Below are 27,299 nucleotides of genomic sequence, written 5' to 3' on the forward strand. Positions count from 1 at the left end.
TGCTTAATTTTGGTGGAACTGCACAAAAGGAGATCGATATTTGTTTCTAGTCTTCGTGGCAAGTTGTTTCAAATCTTGGTCTCATCCACATGATGGTGCAGTGTGCTTTGAGATGCCGTGCTACTTGATTTGGTACTGTTTTGGATAAATGTTGAATTGAAGCTATTAAATTGCTATCTTTTACCATTAAGTGAGCAAAAATTGTTCCAACCTAGACATGATGCTTGTTGCTTTCTTACACAAAACTCTGCATCACCCCCTTTATAAGTAGATGGAAGCACATGGTGTTGTTGCGCCCACTCTCCCGTGGAAATGTTTATGCTTTTTGTTAATATAATGACGCTGGTAAAATTAAGCAATGCCACTCACAGAATTAATTACTGAATCTTAGTTCAAAACTGTAACACTTGTAAGGGATTGGCGGAATTACCATTTTTGTGGTTGCATGTTTCATCCACCTTTATTTTCCACTAATTGATTCCTTTTTTGCCTCTGTTAAAACATGGATATCTATTCAAGTTGTTGCTATTGCGACATTTTGCTTCGCTATGCGAAACACTTATGTTTTAAGAGTGTTTTGTGCAGTTCAACTTGAATGTCACACTGGCGACTTTGCTTAATTTTAGTGGAACTCCACAAAAGGAGATAGGATTTTCATATATGTGTTGGGATTTCGTTCAAATCGTCCTCTCAAGCTGTTTCAAATCTTGGTCAAGAAAGGTCAGTACCGACTTTCATCCACATGATGGTGCAGTGTGCTTTGAGATGTTGTGCTACTTGTATTGGTATTGTTTTGGATAAATGTTGAATTGAAGCTATTGAACTGATGTCTTTTACCATTCACTACTAGGAAAAGGGCAATAGATAGGATTGATACTAATGGCGCACCAGGTAAGCAGTGCGCCACTACTATATACTAATGGTGCACCGGTTGGAGGTGCGCCATTAGACACTAATGGCGCACCAGGCACACGGTGTGCCACTAGTGGAAAACGCCAGCCAATACGCGGGACGCTGCAGAGAAAGAATATTTCCCTATGAGAATCGCACTGCTCACGACGGTGCACGACTATCTCGGTTACGGATATCTCGCGGGGCAGGTAGTCCACGGATTTTCTGGATGCGTAAGGTGCATGGATGACACAACGTATCGCCAGCTAGATAGAGATCCTAGGTCTTCAAAAACCTTGTCCATGGGACATCGAAGGTGGCTTCGCGACGATGACCCGTGGAGGAAACGCAAGGATCTGTTCGATGGTGAAACCGAACCCCGAAAACGACCGTGTACGAGGAGCGGCGAGGAAATAGACGAGCTGTTGAAAAATTGGAAAGACTGCCCACTGCCGGGAAAGAAGCAAAAGGCGCTAGAGCTGGGAAAGAAGCGAAAGGCGCCAGAGCCGCTGCTGAAGGTATGGAAAATGAGGTCTGCTTTCTGGGACTTGCCGTACTGGAAGATCCACCGTGTGCCTCATAGCCTTGATGTCATGCATATCATGAAGAACGTGTGCGAGAGTCTGCTTGGTACCCTGCTCAACATGCCAGAGAGGACCAAAGATGGGCCAAAAGCAAGGGCAGACTTGAAATCAATGGGCATCAGGCAGGAGCTTCACGCTAATGATGATGATGATGATGATGATGATGAGGCGAAGCAGGACACAGAAAGTCGTCGCACAGGCAAAAAGGCCAAGAAGACCGGAAAAGACTACCCTCCCGCGTGCTTCACTCTAAATCAGGAGGAGATCGAGCAATTTTTCACCTGCCTCCTAGGAGTAAAACTTCCTTACGGTTACGCGGGGAAGATAAGCAGATACCTAGACCCAGCAAAGCAGATGTTCAGCGGGATGAAGTCTCACGACTGTCACGTGCTGATGACGTAGATACTTCCAGTTGCAATCCGTGGGATCATGGACGCGCACGTCCGTGAAACGCTATTTGGCCTATGCAACTTTTTCGACGTCATCTCTCGGAAGTCCATTGGCGTGAGGCAACTCAGAAGGCTACAGGAAGAGATCGTGGTGATACTATGCGAGCTTGAGATGTACTTCCCGCCCGCATTCTTTGACGTTATGGTGCATCTGCTGGTCCATATCGTGGAGGATATCATCCAACTCGGGCCGACGTTCCTGCACAGCATGATGTCGTTCGAAAGGATGAATGGTGTCATCAAAGGATACGTTCGCAACATGTCACGTCCAGAGGGAAGTATAGCCAGGGGCTTTCTGACCGAGGAGTGCATCTCCTACTGCACGAATTATCTAGGCATCGAGAACCCCGTTGGTCTGCCCGTCAACAGGCACCTAGGCAGGCTCGCTGGATGGGGTCACCGTGAGGGTCGCCGCCAAATGCATGTCGACTTCGAGGGTCGACTCGCCGACTTTGAAAGAGAAAACCTAGTCGCACTACAACACATAGATGTGGTCGATCCTTGGGTGGTAGAGCACAAAACCTTTATTGAGAAGACGTACAATGACCGAGGCCAACAGAGGACGGACGGAGATATAATCAAAGAGCACAACTCATGTTTCACGCGTTGGTTCAAGCAGAAGTTTCTGTCGTACCCTTTACATGAGGATTCTTCCGTGGAAGAACAACTCATATTCACCTTGTCACAGGGCGCCGAGCACAACCTGATGACCTATGAGGCGTACGATATCAACGGCTACACATTCTACACCGAGGACAAGGACATGAAGAGCGATGGTTATCAGAACTCCGGGGTAACGATGGAATCCAACACCGGTAATGACAAGGACAGAAACTACGAAAGGATCGAGGAGATCTGGGAGCTGAGCTACGCTGGAGAGAAGGTCCCGATGTTCCGTGTCAGATGGGCCAAGAGCGTCCTAAAAGAAGACCGGTATTTCACCACCATGGTTATACCCGAAGCCAAATCCAAGACCGCGGGCGCAAACGTCACCGCGAAAAATGAGCCATGGGTACTGGCTTCCCAAGTGGACCAATGCTTCTTCATTATCGACCCGTCAAAGCCCAGTCGTGTTGTCGTGAGGAGAGGCAAAAGGAAGATCATCGGAATGGATGGAGTAGCCAATGAGCAAGACTTCGACAAGTACGGCGACCCGAAGATCGAACATGACGACGACGATGAAGTAGCAGCACACACCACAAGAAGAAGTAGGACAACCCTACCTAAAGGACGTCCGTTCCACAGAAGAACTCCATTTGCGAAAAAGAAGGGCAAGAAGATTGTGAACAGATAGCTAGCTAAGATTGATTGTATTTAAATCGTAGTCTTCATTTCTCGATTGTATTTCATGGGCACTTTTTGATATCATGAATATTTTCAAATTTCATGGACACTTTTTGATCTAAATCTCGATCCCACCCGCACCCTCCCCCGCTAGCTCCACCGCCACCGATGACCCACCGCAACCCTCCCCCGCTCCACCGCCGCCGACGAGCACCCCCCCCCCAGCACCCTCCCCCGCTCCACCACAGCCGACGAGAACCCCCCGCACCCTCCCCCGCTCCACCGCCGCCGACGAGCACCCCCCGTTTCATATTCATATTCATTTTTTAAAAAATAATAATAAATAAGTGTAGACTATAATTGTAGTTAAACAACAATTATTACTGTTTTATAAAAAAATATTACTGTTTCATATTCATATTCATTTTCTAAAAAATTATTACATGCAACAAAACATAAAAAAAGATTACTAATGGCGCACCTCTGCCTGGTGCGCCATTGCTATGTAAAAAAATTACTAATGGCGGACCGACCGTGGGTGCGCCATTAGTAAGATTCCCCCCTAGCTAATTCCCTCCCTCTCGCCATATCACCTTCGTCCCTCTCCCTCGCCAGATCCACTTCCCCCCGCTGCCCTGACCCACGCCGCCGCCGCCCCCGCGCCTCCGTCTCCGTCGCCGCCCCCAGTCAGCCCCTGCCCTGCCCCCCATCACCGTCCGCTCCCAATCCACCCCATCCCTCGCCTTGACCACACCCACCCACCCCTCCCTCGCCTTCCCAGCCCTCGAGCTCCATCGTGCGAGGCGACAGGCAAGGCGGCGGGCAGAATCTACTTCAACACCGGGCCGGCGAGCCACGGAACCAGGGCGCGACGGCGCTCGACCCCTCCACCCCCCTCCACCTCTTCTTCCTCGGGTCACCGCTGTCTTCCTCAACTCCGGCCACCTCTGTTGCTACTAAGCTGTCGCAGGGCCTCCTTGCGCCTCCCCGGTGAGCTCCGCCTCCTCTCCCCTCTTCCTTCTCACAAACACTCTGTTTGTCCAGCAAATCAGCGATAATCCTGTTGATTCCGGCTATAGTATTTCAATCCAACAGTAGCGCCGAACGGCAGTGGCATCATTCTGGGGTATAGTTAGGGCCATGATGGCACAAGCATTTAAACAACTGATACAATATTACAAAAAACAATGCAGAATGATTTTGCTAGTAGTTAAGCAAAGAGCAACTTTTCAACAAGAAAACAAAGAGAATTAGTTTGTAAATACCACTGACAAATGGAACACGCCGATCAGTTATCACTGCAATTTCCAACATATATATGACATTTGTTGTTTGAGTTGTTAGTTTTTCCCATTTCTCGTTCAGTCAATTCAGCCAAATGCTAAACCTTTATACAGAGAGATGGAAACAGATGCTTCCTGTGTAGTATAATTTTTTTACTAGGTTGCCAGAAGAGGGGGGCTTACAGGTAAAACTAACGGGAATTGTTATGCAAAAATTGCTAGTGGTTGCTTGGCCACTCAATACAACTAATTTCACATAACCAAAATGATAAAAAGGGAGATGATGGCAACCAATTTAGAAAACATTGTACTAGTGAGTGGTAACTAGTTTGAAGAAAATTGTAAATAAGATTCCAACTAGTTTGAAGAAAATTGTAAATAAGATTCTAGCAAATTAGTGATCTAATTGTGATAATCCTGCTCACATCCCCACTTGCAGCAGAGGCAGGAAGTGCCTCTATATGCTCTATTTTACTGCCTAGCTAGAGCACAAACCTAGCCCCAGTTGTGTATTCCCAATTGCTAGTGGTCTAACTAATGTTTCCCTAGTTGGGTGAGACTGACTTGGCTCTTTCTTGGAAGAGACAGATCAAACAAGTGTTGTCAGTTTTTGTTTGAACTTCAAAGAGTGTTGTGACTTGGCTCTTAATCAAAAGACTGTTGTCAGTTTTTGTTTGAACTTTGTTTGACTGGAGGAAATTACTCTTAAATGCTAGTCCTATTCTGGTGGAGATTTTTCTTGTCCTGAGTTACACTAAAGATATTTTTCTAATAATATTATAAAAACTGTCTGGTGTGTGTTCAACTTGTATCTTCTAGCTTAAGTTTAACTTGTCCTGAGTTACACTCAAGTTATAATGTGTTTAACTTGTAACTTCTAGCTTAAGTGAGTAGCCAGTACTGTAGTCAGTAGCTTAACTTGTTTAAGTACTGCTAGTTAGTTGTACTGATATTATTGGCTTGTATAGATGTCAGCATGCTCCCTTTCTACTCATTTTGGAGAACATGTTCTTCACTTCTAAGAGTTGTTTTATTGACATGGCACATTTGCAATGGAGTTTTATATATCTTTAGCCACTGTTCATTAACAGCAAGTCGACAACAACATCAGTAAAATTCAGTTAACAACAACATCAGTAAAATTCAGTTAATTAACTGAAGAAGAGAAGAGAGAAAGTAGAGATCAAGAGGAGTACTTGCATTAACTGAAACGTTTTACTTTAAACTTGAAAAATTGCAGTACTCCCTAAAACTACTGCAAGCAAGAACTACTGTTGGAGGGCACTACTGTAGGGATATTCTCTGGTCTACTGAAACTTGCACTACTACAATTTACTCCAGTGATACTATATTTCTTTGCAAATTCTCTGCTCTACTCCACTGCATGCACTGCAATACACTACTCCACTGCATGTTTAATCAGTTAACAGAAAAAGGTACAGAACAAGCAAATGTAAGAAAAGAAGAGAGCTTGTACTGCCAGTACATCATCAGGCAGTTCACCAGAGATTTTCAAGTTAGAAATACTCCTAGGGGTAGATGAAGAGAGAATATCATGAAGGAACAATTTAGTTTTAATTAATGGAAAAGTTGCATTTACTTGTAGTGAAAGGAACAATTTCAAGTAATTATAAATATTCAATAGCATCAGAGGCAAGCAGTAGCAGTAGCAGTAGATGCCAACTTTTGATATGCATGCATGCATTCTTTGCTTGTTTATATTCATTCTTGTAAACTGAACATGCTCATCTATCTATCTATCTATCTATCTATCTACCTGCTTAAGTATGTATGTATGCATTGTATTTTTATTTCCTTTGGAAAGTAAAGTTTATTTCCTGGCTGGCTGGCATGATGGCTCATGGATCCCTCAGCTGCAGCTACAGTTGGAGCTCAATCTGATCTCATCTGAAATGAATCTATAAATACAGAGTGTAGTTAGTTACATAGTAGCAGAAATAGTTGTTGGATGTAGTTACTTGCATGGGCCTGGCTGATGAAGAAAAACTTTATATATATTCATACTGATTTTGACTCTATAAATCATACTTATTCGACATGTTTTATGTGTTGATCCATCAATTGATCACATTGAGAAATACCATCCTGTCTCCGACCATTTTGCAAAGGTCATGTCTCCGACCATCGTGTCGTGATGAATTAGCAGGTACCCCGAGAGGCCCTTGAGTTTGCCGGAATGTTGATTAACTTCCGTTCCGACAAATTCGGGTACTCCATATGTCCTATTTTCAGCAAAGGTCATGCTGAAATTTTCCGTGAATTTTAGCATGACTTTGCTAAAAATAGGACATATGGCGTACTTGCGACTAATGCATGGGCCGGGTATCTTAGTACTTAATTAAGTAGGATCAACTGCCCCTTTATTCTTGCTGCATTAAACCATAGGTGGCAATAGAGCCAAGTGATTAGGCCCAACTTAGAATTCTCCTTAGCATCGATAAACCCTAGATGATAAACCCAACATAGGTGGCAATAGAGCCAAGTGATTAGTGCCAAGTGATTAGGCCCAACCTAGGGTGCCTCGGCATCGATAAACCCTAAATGATGAAAACTTAACTTGGCTGCCCCGGATGCCTCGGTGTCGATGAGAACCTAAATGATGTATGCTTAGGCTTTTAGGGTGCCTCGGCGTCGACAAACCCTAAATGATGAAAGCTTAGGCTTTTACGGTGCCTCGGTGTCGACAAACCCTAAATGATGAGACCATGATGTTGTTCCTTGACAATAACTAACTTTTTGACCAAACTTTTTTCCTATTTAGAGCGAAACATGGCCCACAACAATGAGGCCGGTGGTTCGGGTGGCAAGCAATTCTGGGAGCTGTCCCAGGAGATGGAGGAACAACCTCACCGCTATGAGGACGCCGCGGAAGACACCGATCCTGATTACACACCCCCTAGTGGCGTCGGGGATGACACCACTGATGGTGCCGCCGAGGATGCCACCCCTGATGATGGCGGCGCACACACAGATGGCAGCCAACTAAAGAAGTAAAGGAAGGACCGGCGTCCGAATGCGCTCCGCACCCTCAAGGAGGAATTCACTCAAGTGGACTCCGACGGGAATCCAACGGAGCCCAAACATATAGTCAAGGGGTACTCGGTTCAGCTCGGGTGCATTCTTCGGAGCACCGTCTCGATCAACACCGAGAACCTTAGGCATAAGGACCGGGGGAATTTGCGCAACCTCCTCTTCACGAAGCTGCACGAATGATACAAGTTCCCCGCCGAATTTGAAAACACACGCCTCTCAGGGAATAAAGTGAATAGTGCCGCACTCACGAAGATGAGCACGGCCCTGTCTACTTGGAGAAGCGCAGTGAAGAGAATGATTGATAAAGGTGATAGTTATGAGAAGATTAAGGCAAAATATCCTTTGATGAGCGAAGATGAGTACAAGGAGTTCAAAATCAAGTGCTCGAGCAGTGCAACCTCCGAATCAAGTCAGTGGGGGAAAGAAATGCGGGAATTGAACTTAGGGGAACACAAACTCGGTCCCGGCGGTTACAGAGTGGAGGAGCCTATATTGGACAAGGAGGACGCGGAGCATGCCGAGCAAGGCCTACCGCCCCGCTTCGAGAAATACAGCGGTAACTAGCAGACCAGGAACTATGTCAGGGCCCGGTACAAGGAGGACCCGATAACAAAGGAGCTTACCACGGATCCGAAGACCAGGGCGCTTGAGCTTGTTCTGGTAAGGAATACACCCCCGTGTAATTAGCTCCATATGGTTGCACTCTAATTAATCCCCAATATTTCTAAACGGTTCACGTTCCTTTCGTAGGACACTGAAAGCAGTAGCGCGGGGTCGTCTCAGAGCTCCCCTTTCGACACCCCTTTAAATAGGGCGTTGAACATAATGAAAAACAAGGATAAGCTCACTAAGCCGACGTCAGCTGGTCGTGTGGCCGGCAAAGGCTTGTACACAAAATGGGGTCATACTATACCACTGGTGTGCGGAAGGAGAAAAAGACCAGCTCGGAAACCCAGACGCGCGAGGTTGAAGAACTCAAGGCACAAGTGGCGCGAATTCCGGAGCTTGTCCAAGAGCAAGTGGAACAACAACTGGGAACGAAGCTCAACGCCATGGTGCCTACGTTGATTCATGGGCTGACGACGTGGATTGCGGGCGGCCAACAGGGGCCTCCCCCGGTTCCCAGCTTCAAGGCCAGCAACTCGCACAGCGCTCCGGCGGCGCCATTGGTGCCTCCGGCGGCGCCATTGGTGTCTCCGGTGGCGGCGCCATTGGTGTCTCCGGTGGAGGCGGTATTCATGTCTCCGGCGCCGGCACGGGCATTGGAGCTTAATGCACCCGGGTGTACACCGGCCGACACCTCGCCAGCAAGCGCCCCCTCCGTCAGTTGCACGCCCGCCGTTGGCAGTGCCTCGACATTAGCCGAGCTCGACGGCATCACGGTAACTAAGCCTCTCGGCCGATGACTTCATCTCCTTGCCTTTGACTGGGCATCCCTGACGCCCTGTACATGTTTTTGTAGGGCGCCGCCGACGTTCCTTGCACTCCTCTGCACTTCATGGGCGCCGAGTTGGTCGATGTCGCCAAGGGCAGAATCGTTCAACCGGGCAATCGCATGTTCCACGGTAATCCGATGGCACCCACAATGTATAGGGTTGAAGTGGTTCGGGTGCTGCCAGGCTGCGACGAGCTGTTACCTCCGATTCGACCCGCTGGGGCTGATGAAGAAGATGAGATGACCCTCAGCGCCTGCGTAAACTGGCCCCTGCTTTGGCCGAAGAGCCAGATTCATTAGGTGCGGGGGACACCACCCCATAGACAAGACCGACAGTCGTGCCGGCGCCAAGCCATGGAAAGAACGCCGCAACGCTGCCGGACATCCCTATGGCACAAGATGAGGACAGCCCTATGGCACAGAATCCGGACGGCGACGACAACGACGACGGTACATTTACCAAAGTTGATAAGTACTTTGCCGAACATGGGTACACTGATGAGTTCTGCGAGCCTCTTTCTCAAGAACCCAACCAAGACGACCGCGATCTAGCTGGTACGACGGAGAAATCCAATTGCAACAGGCGTCGTCTGGCGTTCAGTTCTCAGGACACGCCTCCAGCTCCCGCCTTCACCGAGCCTCAGATAGCTGAGGTGCAAAGTATTATCAGCCCCAACACGCTCAAGAAGGCGGTCTGTGAGCAGAACTTGGTCCCATTACAGGAGATCAAGAAGAAGGGACCGAAGCGAAAGACTAACAAGGGCGCCGGTGCGAGCCAGCCGGCACCGAGTTCGATCTGTGCTCAGGACGGGCCACCTTCACCTAAGGATATCTCGAGGAGGGTGCATGTGGCGGGTAGGGCGATGCTACCGCCAAATATGCTGAATGCTGCAACCGGTGCTATGCGGAGTCTGCACGATAGTGTTCTTTCTTTGGAGAAGCGGCGTCTCAGAGAGAATAATGTGGCATACCCGGTTTTCGTGGCCAAGGTGCCAGAGGGCAAGGGCTTTGTGGATGGCGACATCGGGGGTACGATCATCCTGCGGTTTGATGACATCTTTGCTATGTTTAACCTTCATCCGCTGCACTACACCTTCGTTCGGCTGTTTTCGCTGAGTATGGAGATGCGGATCATTAGAGACAAGACCCCGGACATCGTGATAGTCGACCCCTTCTACATGCGTGCAAGCACTTGAGCAGCGCTGGGGACCGCCAAGTTGCGAGTTCACACCTCGAAGGCGTCATTCTGGCAAACCCAGATAAGGATAACTTCCTTGTGGCTTACTTTCCCGTGTAAGCCATCCCTTAACCGCCCCATAACATATGATTTCTTAGATTTCGATCATTCGTTTTTTTTCTAACATTCCGTGTTCTGTGCAGTGACACACATTGCACACTCATCCTCTTAAGCCCTAAATATTCCATGGCCACGTATTTCGACCCGAACCGTAACTCCAAGATAGTCTACACAAATGTCAAGAAAGTTCTTGATGATGTTCTCCCCGGCTACGCCAAATCTGGAGGTACCTTCACCAGGGAAGTTCGGCAAGCACACCTTCTCACACAATACGAATTTCTGCTGCGTCAAGCAGCCGCCTGGCAGTCAGAAGGATGCCTACTACGCCCTCCATCACATGCGGGCGATCGTAAGGGACCATCATCAACTTCTGCTACCAGATAGTCTCAAAGATTGGGCCGCGAGGTTGTCGGCAACCCAGGACGCGGACCTCAGACAAGAATTCTTTCGCATCCAGTCGGAGTTTGCGGACATCATCCTTCAAGATGCCCTTCATACCTCGGGGCAGTTCTACCTCAGATATCAACCATCCAACAATGAGATAGATGGAATGCTACAAATGCAGGGTGACAACGACCGTGATTTCATGACCATCACGACAGACGACGGCTTCATCCCCGCTCCTGTCCGATGAGTCGAGTCGAAAGTAGTGATGTGTAGTTCTGAAACATTGATTGGCTCATGTTGTAATTAAACTTTAATGAATTCGTATGTCTCTTTGGTTTGGACAGTCATTCAACTTAGATGTAATCGATGGTATTTATTAGTAGGATCATGAATCGTGCTATTAATGTCTTGCATTTCTCTTCCGATCCTTTTGTTGCATACTTACATATTTCTTATGTATTGTCTGTTGTCTGTTGTTTGGCTTGTGCATAGAGATGTCATCGTATGTCGTGTACAAGGGTAAGGTTCTCGGAGTCTACGGCGACTGGGAGGAGTGTCGGAGACAGGTTCACCATTTCAGCGATAACAGTTACAAACGGTACACCACTAGGGCGGAGGTCGAATCTAGATACGCCCGCTATCTAGCGGGAGAGAGGAGGGAGCGTTGGAGGAACCGGATGAAGACCAGTTTGATCGCGATGATGCCCATCGTGATGACCGCAGCTCTCTTTTATGTGATGGTAGTTTAGATGATCGATATCGACTTGTAATGTGAAGACAAACTCGATACTCGCGGTCTTGAGACTTTTAATGTTTTATCTTTGTTCGGTCTTTTGAATTCGGAGACGAATATGATGAATTGTATTCGGAGACTAATCTTCTATTGTATTCGATGAATCTGCTGTTGCTGTGTGCTGCTGTCTATATTCTGTCCAATAATATATTTTGTAACTCGTGCAAAAATCATAAAAGCAAAAAAAACAAATATTCATACTAATGGCGCATCAAGGCAGAGTGCGCCATTAGTATGCCAAAGGATACTAACGGCGCATCAAGGCAGAGTGCGCCATTAGTATGACAAAGCACGTGGTTACATATGGCCCCCCGGGAGGCATACTAATGGCGCATGGTGTTACATACTAATGGCGCACTGCTTGGTGCGCCATTAGTATACCAGATACTAATGGCGCACCAGTGGTGCGCCATTAGTAAAAAATTCTAGTGGCGTGCTACTAATGGCGCACCGGTAGTGTGCCATTAGTAGGCAAAACCAGTGCGCCATTAGTAGGCCTTTTTCTAGTAGTGATTAAGTGAGCAAAAATTGTTCCCACCCAGACATGATGCTTGTTTCTTTGTTACAACAAAACTCTACATCACCCCCTTTATAAGTAGATGGAAGCACATGCTGTTGTTGTGCCCACTCTCCCTGGAACTATTTACGCTTTTTGTTAATCTAATGCCGCTGGTAAAATTAAGCAATGCCACTCTCAGAATTAATTAACTACTAAATCTTAGTTCAAAACTACAACACTTGTTAGGGATTGGCGGGATTACCACTTTTGTGGCCACATGTTTGATCCTCCTTTATTGGCTAGTAATTGATTCGTTTTTTGCCTATGTTAAAATGAATCAGTCGCATTGTTTTAGGAATGGTACTATCCTGCTTTGTAGTTCTTTCTACATGTTTAACCAAGTTATTGTTAAGATAATGTCTCTGTCAAAATGAATCAGTCACATTGTTTTAGGAATGGTACTTTTCTGCTTTATCGTTCTTTATACATGTTGAAACAAGGCATTGTTTAGATAATGTCTCAGTCCATATGAATGAATCACACTGATGGAGAATTGCTACTCTCCTGCTTTGTTTCCCATTAAGATAAGGTAGATCAGTAGATGCTTTTCTTCTTGGAGTACAAGTCATCAACCGTTATTTCTCAGTAATTGTTTCCCTTATACCTATTGTTGCTTACAGGGATATCAAAATTATAGCTCGGTTTTATTCCGACTTTGATTTTAGTTGAACTGCACAAAAGGAGCCAATGTGTCCAAGGCAAACTGTTGCATTACAGGGTCCAGTTGGTCGTTCCACTTTGCAGAAAGAAGCATTCACTGTTTGAGCTGCATTACAGAAGGAATGATCGAGAAGCTTTACTGAGTATTAGTAGACATTGGTGACATGACTAGTCTGCAGAGAGCATAGGAAACTCTACAACACGTGGAGTGCACTGGGCAAAAAGTGCCCAAACAAGTACAAGAAGGCATGACAAGACTCCACGATCATAGGCATTACATATTTTGAAATGTGAAAAGCTTGTCAAAGTTTAATCATTGATGTTAGCAAGAAGACATTAGTTTAATATATTGGAATTGGAAAACCTTGTCAAAATTTGCTCATTGATGTTAGCCAGAAGACATGCATTTGATATTTTTGAGTAGGACGCCCTTTGCTGTGAGCAGCGTCGATCATTTTTTCCTATTCCTGCGTTCAGTTTTGAAGTAAATTGTTACTCTGCTGAGATGCATAGTCACATGAATGTTGACTTATGTATGGTATTTTAAGAATTTGTTCTGAATATTGTTTATGTAATGCCAGGCCTTGTGTTTGATTGCAAAGTTGAGTTTGGAATGTTGTGGCATGCGGCATCACGAGCTGTTCACCGTGAGAATAATGCTTCATATTGTTTTGCATGTTGATCTAATGCCAGTGATTTGCTTGTTAAGAAGATCATCCTCTTCTGTTGTTTCCATGCTTAAGAAGTTCATCGTCTTATGTTTCATTCATAGCCTATAAGACAAGTCGGGTAGGTTAGACGTGAAACCATATGATCTTCCGACCAACTCATCATCTTAGGCCGTGATTGGATCGTCGTTTTCCAACCAAAACCGCTTGTAAAACTGACGCTTGTAAATAAAAGCAGATGGTCTCGGGCGAAGCGCTTGGTTGGTCGATTTCGACTAGTAAAATATACACTGGTCTCTCAAATTACACACGTAACCCGCCGGTTTTACTTACAGACCTTGGGCCCCTGGTTTCGTTACGCTTGTATTTTACGCGTTGTTTCCGATGACGAGTAAATTGCACTTGTATCTTAATACAGGTGTGAAATAAACCAGAGCTCCCAAGCGCGGCCTTACCGTTTCATGCCGTCTCACTCTCTTGAAGGTGCTCATAGGTGTCCGATGATCCTGGCTTCCTGAATGAGCAGCTGGCGCTATATTAGACCATCCATAGGGCCCGCGAGGCCCTCTCCTCGTCCTTTGAGTTGTTGCGCTCGCCGTGGCGTCGAGCATTGTTAACATGGTCAAAGAACATGATGACTCAAGATATGACTTTATTTTGACTGGATGACAGTAGGGACCCACTAGGGCCATAGTCGTACGTACGCAAGTGCCTCCTTATTATGTACAACTATATTTTTTTTGCTTCCTCCCTGTTTCCTGACATCACGGTCCCACACCATTGTCAACTTATGTAGTCAATATAAACAAGAGAATTGCACAAGGTGCGACCGACAGCTGGGACCAAGCAGCTCGAGCAGTATTTGTGTTTTTGAGGCTTGAGTACTGCAGAGTTTTTCTTGAGCGATGTTTTCATTGTTTGTTCAGAGGACAGCAGGGTATAACTGGGCGGGATGTGGCCCGTCTAGCCCAGGCCAGATATCCAGTCCAGATATTATTATTTTTTCAAGATGAAAATGGCTAGCCTAGCTATACGTTTTTTTGAGGAATACCCAGGCAAGGTAAACTTGTTATTCTCCGCCCCGCTGGGCTATAAATCTTTTCTAGGAGGGATGCATTAGGCTTAACAGGAAAATGGGCTTTACAAAATAATAAATGGGATGTAATTATAAAAACTAGGCAGTAACTATAAAAAATGCACCAAACATGTAATTAGTTTATAAAATATTATTTTTGGATTTTGAAAATCTTAATTTTTAATTGTTGCGCGGGCAATGTTTTGTTGGATTTTTACGTAATACAAATTTATATTTAATCTGACTAGAAATTTCAGGATAAAAATATTTCAAATCCCATCAAAATGTGGGAAATTTTATTGAATTATATCTTGAACGGTTGTTTGAAATTATTAATCGTTGTCCTAGCTAGAAAATGGGCTATACTTTTAACAAACTGTAAATGCGCTGTAGTAAATTCCATTAGAATTCAAAAATGGGATGTACATTCTTATGAATCGCAAATGGGCTATAAGTTTTGTGCCACACACTTGTGGGCCTACTAAGTTGGCGTGTACCCTAAAAAAGTAGTTGGCGCGTATGCAAGGCTTTGTCAACTTATAGTCAACACACGCTTCTAGCAGCAGTGGTCGTTGGATATCTATCCAATGGATGTCGTGCTTCTTCTTCAATCTCGGATATTCTAGCTTCGGCCGCCCAAAAAATGATTCCTCCCCTTGATATCTGGGGAGCACCATTTCGGAGGCTGACCTGTGGTCCTACTAAGTTGACGCATACCAAGGGATTTGTCAACTTAGTCAATATAAATGATTCTAGCTACAGTGAACGTATGATGTCCATCCAACGGCCGTCGTGCTTCCTCAACCGCAGGTCTTCTTGCTTCAGTCGCCCAAAGCAGCGTCGATTGTGTAGCCTGCTCCTGCCTCCCGTGGCCGGCTGTGCTGATGCGGAGGCCTCACTGCTCCCTACTACTCCCACCGCTGGCCAGGCCATCCCTCCACTCACCCACACCCCCTGTTATTCTGGAGCGACGGCAGCCTCACACCGAAGCTGAACCAGTGAACCCTTGTACTCCTCTCCGCGTGGGCATCCATTGCCGTGTCTTCCCCAGCTCTGTGTCCCCTTCCTAGGCCTCGCCATTTTCCACCGCCATGGTGCTCTCGGTGCGGCATGGTGAACATGGTCAAGGAACGACTTCCATCGGACGTGGACTGTACGTGGAGAGGCTGACAGCTGGGTCCACGGGCGCGCACAAGGAAATTCTTCCTTATTACACGCAAAATAATGATTCCTCCAGCTGACACCTGGGACCCGCCGGAAGGGCCTCTGTATTTCACGAAAAAAATGTCCCCCCGCTGACAGGTCGGACCCACCAGCTATATCTTCGCACACAAGGAAGTGCCTCCTTATTACGCACAAAAAAAAATATACTCCCCGTGCTAACTGGGACCCCGCATAGTGAGAGGCTGACCTGTGGGCCTACTAACTTGACGCGTACCAAGGGCTTTGTCAACTTACTCAATATAAACGATTCTAGCTGCAGTGACCGTACGATGTCCATCCAACGGCCGTAGTGCTTCTTCAACTGCTAGTCTTCTTGCTCCAGCCGCCCAAAGCAGCGCAGGTCATGCCGCCTACTCCTGCCTCCCGTGGATGGCTGTGTTGTCACGGAGGCCTCACCGCCCCCTACTACTCCCACCGCTGGCCAGGCCATCCCTCCACTCACCCACACCCCCTGTTATTCTGCGGCGATGACACCCTCACACCGCAGCCAAACCAGTGAACCCTCGTACTCCTCTCTGTGTGGGCATCCACTGTCGCGTCTTCCCCGGCTCCGCGTTGTCCCCTTCCTAGGCCTCGCCGTCCTCCACCACCGTGGTGCTCTTGGTATGGCATGGTCAATGTGGTCAATGACCGACTTCCATCGGAAGAGTACTAAACGTGGAGAGGCTGACAGCTGGGTCCACGGCAGCCGCAAGGAAGTGCCTCCTTATTACAGGCAAAATAATTATTCCTCCACCTGATAGCAGGGACCCACCGGACGGGCCACCGTATTTCGCGAAAAAACGTTTCCCCCCCCCCCCCGGACAGCTGGGACCCATCGGACGGGCCATCGTATTTCGCAAAAAAAAACATCCCCCCGCTGTCAGCTCGGACCCACCAGAAGTGCCTCCTTATTACGCACAAAAAATGAATACTCCCCCTGCTAGCTGGGACCCTCCTTGCTGGGAGGCTGACTTGTGGGCCTACTAAGTTGACCGGGACGGAGGACTTTGTCAACTTAGTCAATATGAACGATTCTAGCTCCAGTGACCGTCTTCAACCTCTGGTCTTCTTGCTCCAAACGCCCAAAGCAGCGCCAGTCGTGCCGCATGCTCCTGCCTCCCGTGGCGAGCTGCTGCCACGGAGGCCTCACCGCACCCTACTATTCCCACCGCTGGCCAGACCCTGCGGTGCCGGCAGCCTCACGCCGCAGCCGAACCAGTGAACCGTCGTACTCCTCTCCGCGTGGGCTTCCACTGCTGCATCTTCCCCGGCTCCGCGTCCTCCCCTTCCTAGGCCTCGCCGTTCTCCACCGACCTGGTGCTCTTAGCGCAGCGTGGTCAACATGGCCAAGGAACGACTTCAATTGGAAGAGTACTGTACATGGAGAGGCTGACAACTGGGTCCACGGAGGACGCAAGGAAGTGCCTCCTTATTACACGCAAAATAATTATTCCTCCACCTAACAGCAGGGACCCACCAGATGGGACACCGTATTTCGTGAAAAAATGTTTCCCCCTGACTGCTGGGACTCACCAACTACATCTTCGCACGCAAGGAAGTGCGCCCGGGCAAAAAAAAGATTTTCCCCCTCACTGTTGGGACCCACCAGCTACATCTTCGCACGCAAGGAAGTGCCTGACAGTTGGGACCCACCTGGTCGAAGCGTACGTAGTGTTGTCATTCTGGTCGCGAACGTGTACGTACATACTGGTCGATGTATACGTGTATGTGTCATAGTAGAGGCGCGCACGTAGCATGTACACATACGTACATCGGCCAGGGTGCCAAAAAGTAAATACAGCCACGTATGTACATATGGGTGGGGTCTCGAATGCCTACTCGCGCATGCGTACAGCCAGGGCTCGTGTACATGGCTGGGTCGGAACGGAGAAACTGCGTCGTTCTCGTGTTCATGGGGAGCCAACCGGCTGGGTCAGAACGGAATGCATCCTCGTGTTCATCGGGAGGGCTCGGACGGAACAACCGATGGAAATGAGGCTTGGCGTACCACAGAACGGAGGAAACGGCCTTTTGTTCGACCGACCACGGTCGGAACGGGATCCTGTTCATCGGGAGGGGTCTGGCATACCGCAAAACGGAGGAAACGGACTTCTGTTGGACCTCCTACGGTCGAAACAGGGTCCTGTTGATCGGGAGGGGTGTGTCGTACCGCAAAACGGAGGAAACAGACTTGTGTTAGAGCGCTACGATCGAAACGGGGGTCCTGTTCATCGGGAGGGGTGTGGCGTACCGCAAAACGGGACTCCACTCGATACTGTTCAACTCCACCATCAACCTCCTCTAGTCTCCACGGGCTACTGTTCATCCACGGTCGACCTCCTCCAGCATGCATTTGTGACTGTTCATCCACGGGCTCCTGTTCCTCCAGCCTCCACTGCGCGCTACTCCACCGGCTACTGTTCAATCAGCCCTCTCCACGGGATCCTGTTCAACCACCCCTCCACGGGCTACTGTTCATCCAACCCTCTGCCGGCTATTGTTCAACCATCCCTCCACGGGGTGGTCCTGTTCATCCAGCCCTCCACGGGGTCCTATTCATCCAGCCCCAATTGGCTTGATCGATCGGGGTCCTATTCATCCAGAGGCAACACCACGGGGTCCTGTTCATCCACCCCCACCAGGAACTATTCATCCAAACCCCCCAGCAACGCTCACTGTTCATCCAGAGGCAGCATCGATCGGCTTCAGTTAGCAGCAGTAGGGAAGAAATCGCTCGATCGGGTTCAGTTAACAGCCATCGATCGATCGCTCGGGTTCAGTAACATGTAGCCTGCAGTGCAATCGCTCGGGTTCAGTAGGTGAACGCCTCTCTCGGGTTTAGTTAGAGCCCAACGCCTCACACCCACGCGCGTGGCTGTACAAGAGAAATGTGCAAACCTCCGTGCATCGCTTGGCCCCGACCACCCATCGTAACTGGGAACACCCCGATATTTTCCTCGCCCTCGCTTCTACCATGGTTTTTTCCGTCATGGATGGCCCAAAGAATGTCATGTAGCTGCGTCTCCGGTCCACCCAGGACGAAAATCCCATTTTGTGTAATGATTATTTGTCATAGAAGTAGGAGCCGACCACATCTATGATGATACCGGGTTTTGTCACAATTATCGTAATAGAAGTGTCATAAGTATGACAAAAAAAATTCGTTCGGCCCAAAATGTCACGGATGTGTCTTTTTTTTAGTGATAGTCAGATGAGTTGAACAAAATAGCCCCTAAATACTACTACTACTACGGAGGGCTTTGTACTACTTTCGGCAGCCTCTCCTTGATAATCCCCAAGTGCAGGGAATCATCATAGCAATTCGCAATGGTGGAAGTGATAAGTATGGAGTGTCAAATCCACATGGAGCTAAAGGTAAGATCAATATTCTCTCAAGTCTTATCTTCCACTGATACGACTCTACTTACACCGGATGTTTGCTTCTAACTAGAAACGAGAAATAAAACTACATTGTGGGTATGAAGAGGATAACTTTGCATGATATCGGCAAGCTAAGACATAAAAGTAGGTGTTGTTATCATAAAGTTAGAATATATTACTAAATATTATAAATAGCGAGTGTGGAATAATGATGGGTCGGTGCGCGGAATTATCCTAGGCAATTATTAACAAGACCGGTGGTCATGATTGCAATTTCATATGAGGGAGAGGCATAAGCTAACATACTTTCTCTTCTTGGATCATATGCACTTATGATTGGAACTCTAGCAAGTATCCGCAACTACTAAAGATCATTAAGGTAAAACCCAACCATAGCATTAACATATCAAGTCCCCTTTATTCCCATACGTCGTGACCCACTTATCCGTGTTTATGCTTTTGTCACTCAAGCAACGCAGACAATAAGTAAACCATGGACATATTGCAACAGCCTACAGCAGGAATCCCTCACGCTTGCGCGACACAGAGGGCACAATAGGACAGCACCAAAATAAAACATGAAACTCATACCAATCTAGATCATCAATCAACCCAAGGACAAAGGATATCTACTCAAAACATCATAGGATGGCAACACATCATTGGATCATAATATGTGGCATAAAGCACCACGTTCAAGTAGGGATTACAACGGGGTGCGGGAGAGTGGACTGCGTAAAAGAGATGAGGACGCTGATGATGATGGTGATGTTGATGAAGACGATCACCGCGGTGATGATTCCCCTCCCGATGGCACTCCGGCGCCACTGAGAGAGAGGAGGAGAGGTTATCCCCCTTGTGCTTCCCCCAACATTGCCTCCCCCTAGATGGGAAGAGGTTCCCCCTCTGGTCCTTGGCCTTCATGGCAATGATGGCCCCTCTGAGATCCTTCCCCATTGCCTCCGATGATGATGGCCCCCTCCGGCAGGGTGCCAGAGAGGGCCTAAATTGATTTCTCGTGGCTACAGAGGCTTGCGGCGGTGGAACTCCCGATCTAGGTTACTTTCTGGAGGTTTATGTATTTATAGGAATTTTTGGCGTCGGTATCACGTCAAGGGGGTCTCTGAATCGTCCACGAGATAGGGGCCCACACCCAGGGGGGGTGGGCGTGCCCCCCACCCTCGTGGACATCCCGGGACTCTTTTGGCCCAACTCTTTTACTCCAGGGGCTTCTTTTGGTCCATAAAAATCATCAAAAATTGGCACGTCAATTGGACCCCGTTTGGTATTACTTTTCTGTAAAACTCAAAAACAAGGAAAAACAGAAACTGGCAATGGGCTCTAGGTTAATAGGTTAGTCCCAAAAACATATAAAATAGCATATAAATGCATATGAAACATCTACAATGGATAATATAATAGCATGAATACTTCATAAATTATAGATACATTGGAGACGTATCAGCATCCCCAAGCTTAATTCCTGCTCGTCCTCGAGTAGGTAAATGCTAAAAGAAATAATTTATGAAGTGTGAATGCTAGCAGGTGCACAAGTTTGATCAATCATAATTTCAATCACCTTTTCATAATCATTATACATCATAAAAGTAGCTCATCTCATAAAACTTTTCATGATCAAGTAACAAGCTATTCACATGTTAAAGTATAGATCATAAACTTTCTTGAAAACTAACAAATAGTGCTCTTAGTCATCAAACAATTGCAATTCATCTTATTTTCAGGAAGGGTCTATGTAGGAGCTTTGATTTAGCAAATCCCACATACTCAACTATCATATAGTCTTTCACAATTGCTAACACTCGTGTGATATTTATGGGTTCAAAGTTTTAATCGGACACAGAGAAAGAGTGGGGCTTATAGTTTTGCCTCCCAACCTTTTACCTCAAGGGTAATGTCAACAATAATACTTTATGAAAACCTACATCAAAGTGGATATATATACATCCGGATCGCTCCAACACAAAGTGCTTGCCAAAAAAAGTGTAAAAAGGAAAGGTGATGATCACCATGACTCTTGTATAAGGGTAGAAGATAAAAGTAAAAGATAGGCCCTTCGCAGAGGGAAGCAAAGGTTGTCATGCAATTTTAATGTTGGATGCACAAAATCTTAATGCAAAAGAATGTCACTTTATATTGCCTCTTGTGTCAGAGACCTTTATTATGCAGTCCTCACTTTTATATCTTCCCTATCACAAGTTCGTATAAAGCTTATTTTCTTTGCACTAATAGATCATACATATTTAAAGAGCTATTTTGATTGCATGCACCGATGACAACTTACTTGAAGGATCTTACTCAATCCATAGGTAGGTATGGTGGACCCTCATGGCAAAACTAGTTTAAGGGATGTTTGGAAGCACAAGTAGTATTTCTACTTGGTGCAAAGAATTTGGCTAGCATGAGAGAGAAAGTCAAGCTCGACATGTTGGATGATCCAAGACAATATAATGTTTTGGATATAGGAAAACATATATCATTAAGTTGTCTTACTTGTCCAACATCAACCTTTTTGCATTTCATATTTTAATGAGTGCTCACAGTTACAAAAGATCTCCAAGATAGTATATTTATATGTGAAATCTCTCTTCCTTCAATATTATATCATGAATTGTTCAAGTGACCAATTCTGCGTTTACTAACTTTCAATAAGTTTACTACCTATACTTATTTTATGTGAAATCATTACTCCCCATGGTATAAGCATTTTAAAGATATATAAATTCAGATTTATGATATTCAGTTCATTCAACCATTTACTCATAGGATATACGTGAAGCGCGTGAGTAAATGACAAACTACTCCAAAAAGATATAAGTGAAGGACACTGAGTAGTCAAATAATTAACTAGCCATGGGAGGATTCTTTTTCATTCAATATTTCAGATCCAATTATTTTATTCAAACAGCAAGTAAAATTGAAAATACGCTCCAGGCAAAACACATATCATGTGACGAATAAAAATATAGCTCCAAGTAAAGTATACCAATAGTTTTGAAGACGAAAGAGGGGATGCCTTCCGGGGCATCCCCAAGCTTAGGCACTTGAGTATTCCTTGAATATTACCTTGGGGTTCCTTGGGCATCCCAAGCTTAGGGTCTTTATGCTCCTTATTCTCCTCATATCAATATCTCACTCAAAGCTTGAAAACTTCAATCACACAAAACTTAACGGAACTTCGTGAGATAGGTTAGTATGATAAAGAGTAAACCATTCACTTTGCTACTGTCAAACACAAGGTTCATAATTGTTCTCACACAATGCCTACTGTACCATATCATTTCTACACTTTATATTGAGAAATATAAGCCATAGAAACTAGAAAACAAGCAAACTATGCAATGAAAACAGAATCTGTCATAAACAGAACAGTCTGTAATGATCTGAACAACAACCATACTTCTGCTACTCCAAAAATTATGAAATAAATTGGTGGACGTGAATAATTTGTCTATTAATCTTCTTCAAAAATAATAAACTCAAAATCACTCTTCTGTAAAAAAATGGCAGCTAATCCCGTGAGCGCAAAGTTTTAGTTTTTTCAACAAGATCACATTAACTTTCACCCAAGTCTTCCCAAAGGTCTTACTCGGCCATTTATTGAAACAAAAGCTATAAAACATGATTAATACAGTAGCTTAATCATGTAAAAACAAAAAACAGAGGGTAGATATTGGGTTGTCTCCCAACAAGCACTTTTCTTTAATGCCTTTTAGGTAGGCATGGTGATTTCAATGATGCTCACATAAAAGAAAAGAATTGAAACATAGAGAGAGCATCATGAAGAATATGACTAGCACATTTACATCTAACCCACTTCCTATGCCTAGGGATTTTGTGAGCACATAATTTAACGGAACAAGAATCAACTAGCATAGGAAGGCAAAACAAGTATAACTTTGAAACTTTAAGCACATAGAGAGGAAACTTGGTATTATTGCAACTCCTACAAGCATAAATTACTCCCTCATAATAATTTTCGGTATCATCATGAATGAATTCAACAATATAACCATCACATAAAGCATTATGTTCATGATCTACAAGCATAGAAATTTTTCTACTCTCCACATAAGCAAAATTCTTCTCATTCGGAATAGTGGGAGCAAACTCAACAAAATAACCGTCATGTGAGGCATAATCCAATTGAAAATTAAAATCATGATGACAAGTTTCATGGTTAACATTATTCTTTATAGCATACATGTCATCACATTAATCATCGTAGATAGCAACTTTGTTCTCATAATCAATTGGAACCTCTTCCAAAATAGTGGAATCATTAGTAACTAAAGTTCACACTCTTCCAAATCCACTTTCATAAATATCACACTAAGATTCAACACCCTCCAAAATAGTGGGATCACTAATTCCTAAAGTTGACACCCTTCCAAACCCACTTTAGATGATAGTATTATTCATACTCCAAAAGATATAAGTGAAGATCATGGAGCATTCTACAATTAATATAGACTAACCAATATCCAAGCTCAAAATATAATAGTGAAGCACATGAAGCATTCTGTAAAACCATACTAAAAAGATATAAGTGAAGAACATGAAGCATTCTATAAATTAATGAAGGGCTATCTCATACTAGCATGGTTCCTAAAGAAAAATAAAAACACAAGGGACACAAATCATGTGAACAAAACAAAAACCGAGGTATACCGATAATTGTTGAAGAAGAAAGATGGGATGCCAACCGGGGCATCCCCAAGCTTAGATGCTTGAGTATGTTTGAAGTATTTACTTGGGGTGCCATGTGCATCCCCAATCTTGAACTCTTGCCTCTCTTTATTCTTCTCACATCGGTAACTCCACATTCTTCGAACACTTCATCCACACAAAACTTAACAATAACTTTGTGAGATCTGTTAGCATAATAAAGCAAATCACTACATTTAGGTACTGTTGAAAACTCATTTCAATTTTAATATTAGAACTTTATGTATTGTATTCCAACTTCACCATGGTTCATACTCCCTGATACTACCCATGGATTCATCAAAATAAGCGAACAACACATAGAAAACAGAATCTGTCAAAAACAGGACAGTCTGTAGTAATCTGGAAATTTAGTAAACTTATGTAACTCCAAAAATTCTAAATAAAATATGAAACTTTAAACAATTTGTACAGAAGTAATGTTCACAAAGTTTCAGACCCATTTAACATTCCAGTAAAAAATGTAAATTCACGCGCTACAGACAAAGTTTCTGTTTTTGTACTGCACATAGTAAACAAGCAATCTAATCATCCTAAAACAAAGCTTGGCACATTATTTTTATAATAGAAAGGGTATATACAAGGGGATAATTATTTACAGAGAAACTTCCATGAAAAATTCTACATTTTTTCCTTGAGCATGAACACAAGTGCTCAAGGTCAACCCTCACTTCTTCAATGCATAACTTTCCAATCACTTCTCTTTTTGAAAAACTTTTTTAGGCATGAGAGGCAAGTAATTTTTTTGTATTGTCATTATTTAAAACAAAATTTGTATGTTCCACCCACAACTAAATAGAAACAAAAAGGAAAAACAAAATCTACTTAGTGAAGAAAGCAAACAAGCACACACGAGAATATGAACCCCACGCTATTGCTCCCCGGCAACGGCGCCAGAAAAGAGCTTGATAATCCCCAAGTGCAGGGAATCATCATAGCAATTCCCAATGGTGGAAGTGATAAGTATGGAGTGTCGAACCCACAAGGAGCTAAAGGTAAGATCAATATTCTCTTAAGTCCTATCTGCCACTGATACGACTCTACGTACACCGAACGTTTGCTTCCAATTAGAAACAAGAAATACTACGTTGTGGGTATGAAGAGGATAACTTTGCATGATATCGAAAAGATAAAAAATAAAAGTAGGTGTTGTTATCATAAAGTAAGAGTATATTACTAAATATTATAAATAGCGAGTGTGGAATAATGATGAGTCAGTGTGCGGAATTATCCTAGGCAATTGTCAACAAGACCGGTGGTCGTTGCTACGTCTTGAGCTTGCGTTCGTTTTCCTTGAAGAGGAAAGGGTGATGCAGCACAGTAGCGTAAGTATTTCCCTCAGTTTTTGAGAACCAAGGTATCAATCCAGTAGGAGGCTCCTCAACAAGTCCCATGAACCTACACAAACAAACAAAGAACTCGCAACCAACGCGACAAAGGGGTTGTCAATCCCTTCATGACCACTTGCGAAAGTGAGATCTGATAGAGATAATATGATAAGATAAATATATTTTTGGTATTTTATAATATAGATGCAGAAAATAAAAATGCAAATAAAAGTAGATTGGAAGAAAATATGATAAGAGATAGACCCGGGGGCCATAGGTTTCACTAGAGGCTTCTCTCAAGAGCATAAGTATTACGGTGGGTGAACAAATTACTGTCAAGAAATTGATAGAAAAGCGAATAATTATGAGACTATCTAGGCATGATCATGTATATAGGCATCACTTCTGCAACAAGTAGACCGACTCCTGCCTGCATCTACTACTATTACTCCACACATCGACCGCTATCCAGCATGCATCTAGAGTATTAATTTCATAAGAACAGAGTAACGCATTAAGCAAGATGACATGATGTAGAGGGATAAACTCAAGCAATATGATAAACCCCATCTTTTATCCTCAATGGCAACAATACAATACGTGTCTTGCAACCCTTTCTGTCACTGGGTAAGAACACCACAAGATTGAACCCAAAGCTAAGCACTTCTCCCATGGCAACAAAGATCAATCTAGTAGGCCAAACCAAACCGATAATTCGACGAGACTTGCAAAGATAACTCAATCATATAAACAAATTCAGAGAAGATTCAATTATTATCCATAGATAAACTTGATCATAAACCCACAATTCATCGGATCTTGACAAACACACCGCAAAAAGAGATTACATCGAATAGATCTCCACAAGAGAGGGGGAGAACATTTTATTGAGATCCAAAAAGAGAGAAGAAGCCAACTAGCTAATAACTATGGACCCGTAGGTCTGTGGTAAACTGCTCACAACTCATTGGAGGGGCTATGGTGTTGATGTAGAAGCCCTCTGTGGTGGATTCCCCCTCCGGCAGAACGCCGGCAACGGCTCCAAGATGGGATCTCGCGGATACAGAAGGTTACAGTGGTGGAAATTGTGTTTCGGTTGCTCCTCGGACGTTTTCAGGGTATGTAGGCTTATATAGGGGGAAGAAGTACGTCGGTGGCCGCCCGAGGGGCCCACGAGACAGGGGGCGCGCCCTATGGGGGGGCGCCCTACCCCCTCGTGGCCACCTTAGCTGCTTCTTGACTTGCACTCTAAGTCCTCTCGATCATGTTTGTTCCAAAAATCACGCTTCCAAAGGTTTCATTCCATTTGGACTCCGTTTGATATTCCTTTTCTTGGAAATACTGAAATAGGCAAAAAAAATAGCAATACGGGCTAGGCCTCCGGTTAGTAGGTTAGTCCCAAAAATGATAATAATGTATAAAATAAAGCCCATAAACATCTAAAACAGGTAATATAATAGCATGGAACAATCAAAAATTATAAATACGTTGGAGACGTATCAAGCATCCCCAAGCTTAATTCCTGCTCGTCCTCGAGTAGGTAAATGATAAAAACAGAATTTTTGATGTGGAATGCTACCTAGCATAATTCTCAATGTAATTTTTCTTTATTGTGGCATGAATGTTCAGATCCAAATGATTCAAGATAAAAGTTCATATTGACAAAAGAAATAGTAATACTTCAAGCATACTAACAAAAGCAATCATGTCTTCTCAAAATAACATGGCTAAAGAAAGTTCATCCCTACAAAATTATATAGTTAGGCTATGCTTCAATTTTGTCACACAAACATCTTCCCAACTTCTATACCCCCGATGACAAGCCAAGCAATTGTTTCGTACTTAAATAATCTCAAAAAATTTCAACCTTCACGCAATACATGAGCGTGAGCCATGGATATAGCACTATGTGTGGAATAGAATAATGATTGGGGATTGTGTGGAGAAGACAAAAAAGGATAAAGTCTCACATTGACAAGGATAATCAACGGGCTATGGGAATGCCCATCAATTGATGTCAACATGAGGAGTAGGGATTGCCATGCAACGGATGCACTAGAGCTATAAATGAATGAAAGCTCAACAAAAGAAAACTAGTGCGTGTGCATCCAACTTGCTTGCTCACGAAGACCTAGGGCATTTGAGGAAGCCTATCGTAGGAATATACAAGCCAAGTTCTATAATGAAAAATTCCCACTAGTATATGAAAGTGACAACAC

This window comes from Triticum aestivum, chromosome 5B (assembly GCF_018294505.1).
Source record: "Triticum aestivum cultivar Chinese Spring chromosome 5B, IWGSC CS RefSeq v2.1, whole genome shotgun sequence".
Classification (NCBI taxonomy): domain Eukaryota; kingdom Viridiplantae; phylum Streptophyta; class Magnoliopsida; order Poales; family Poaceae; genus Triticum; species Triticum aestivum.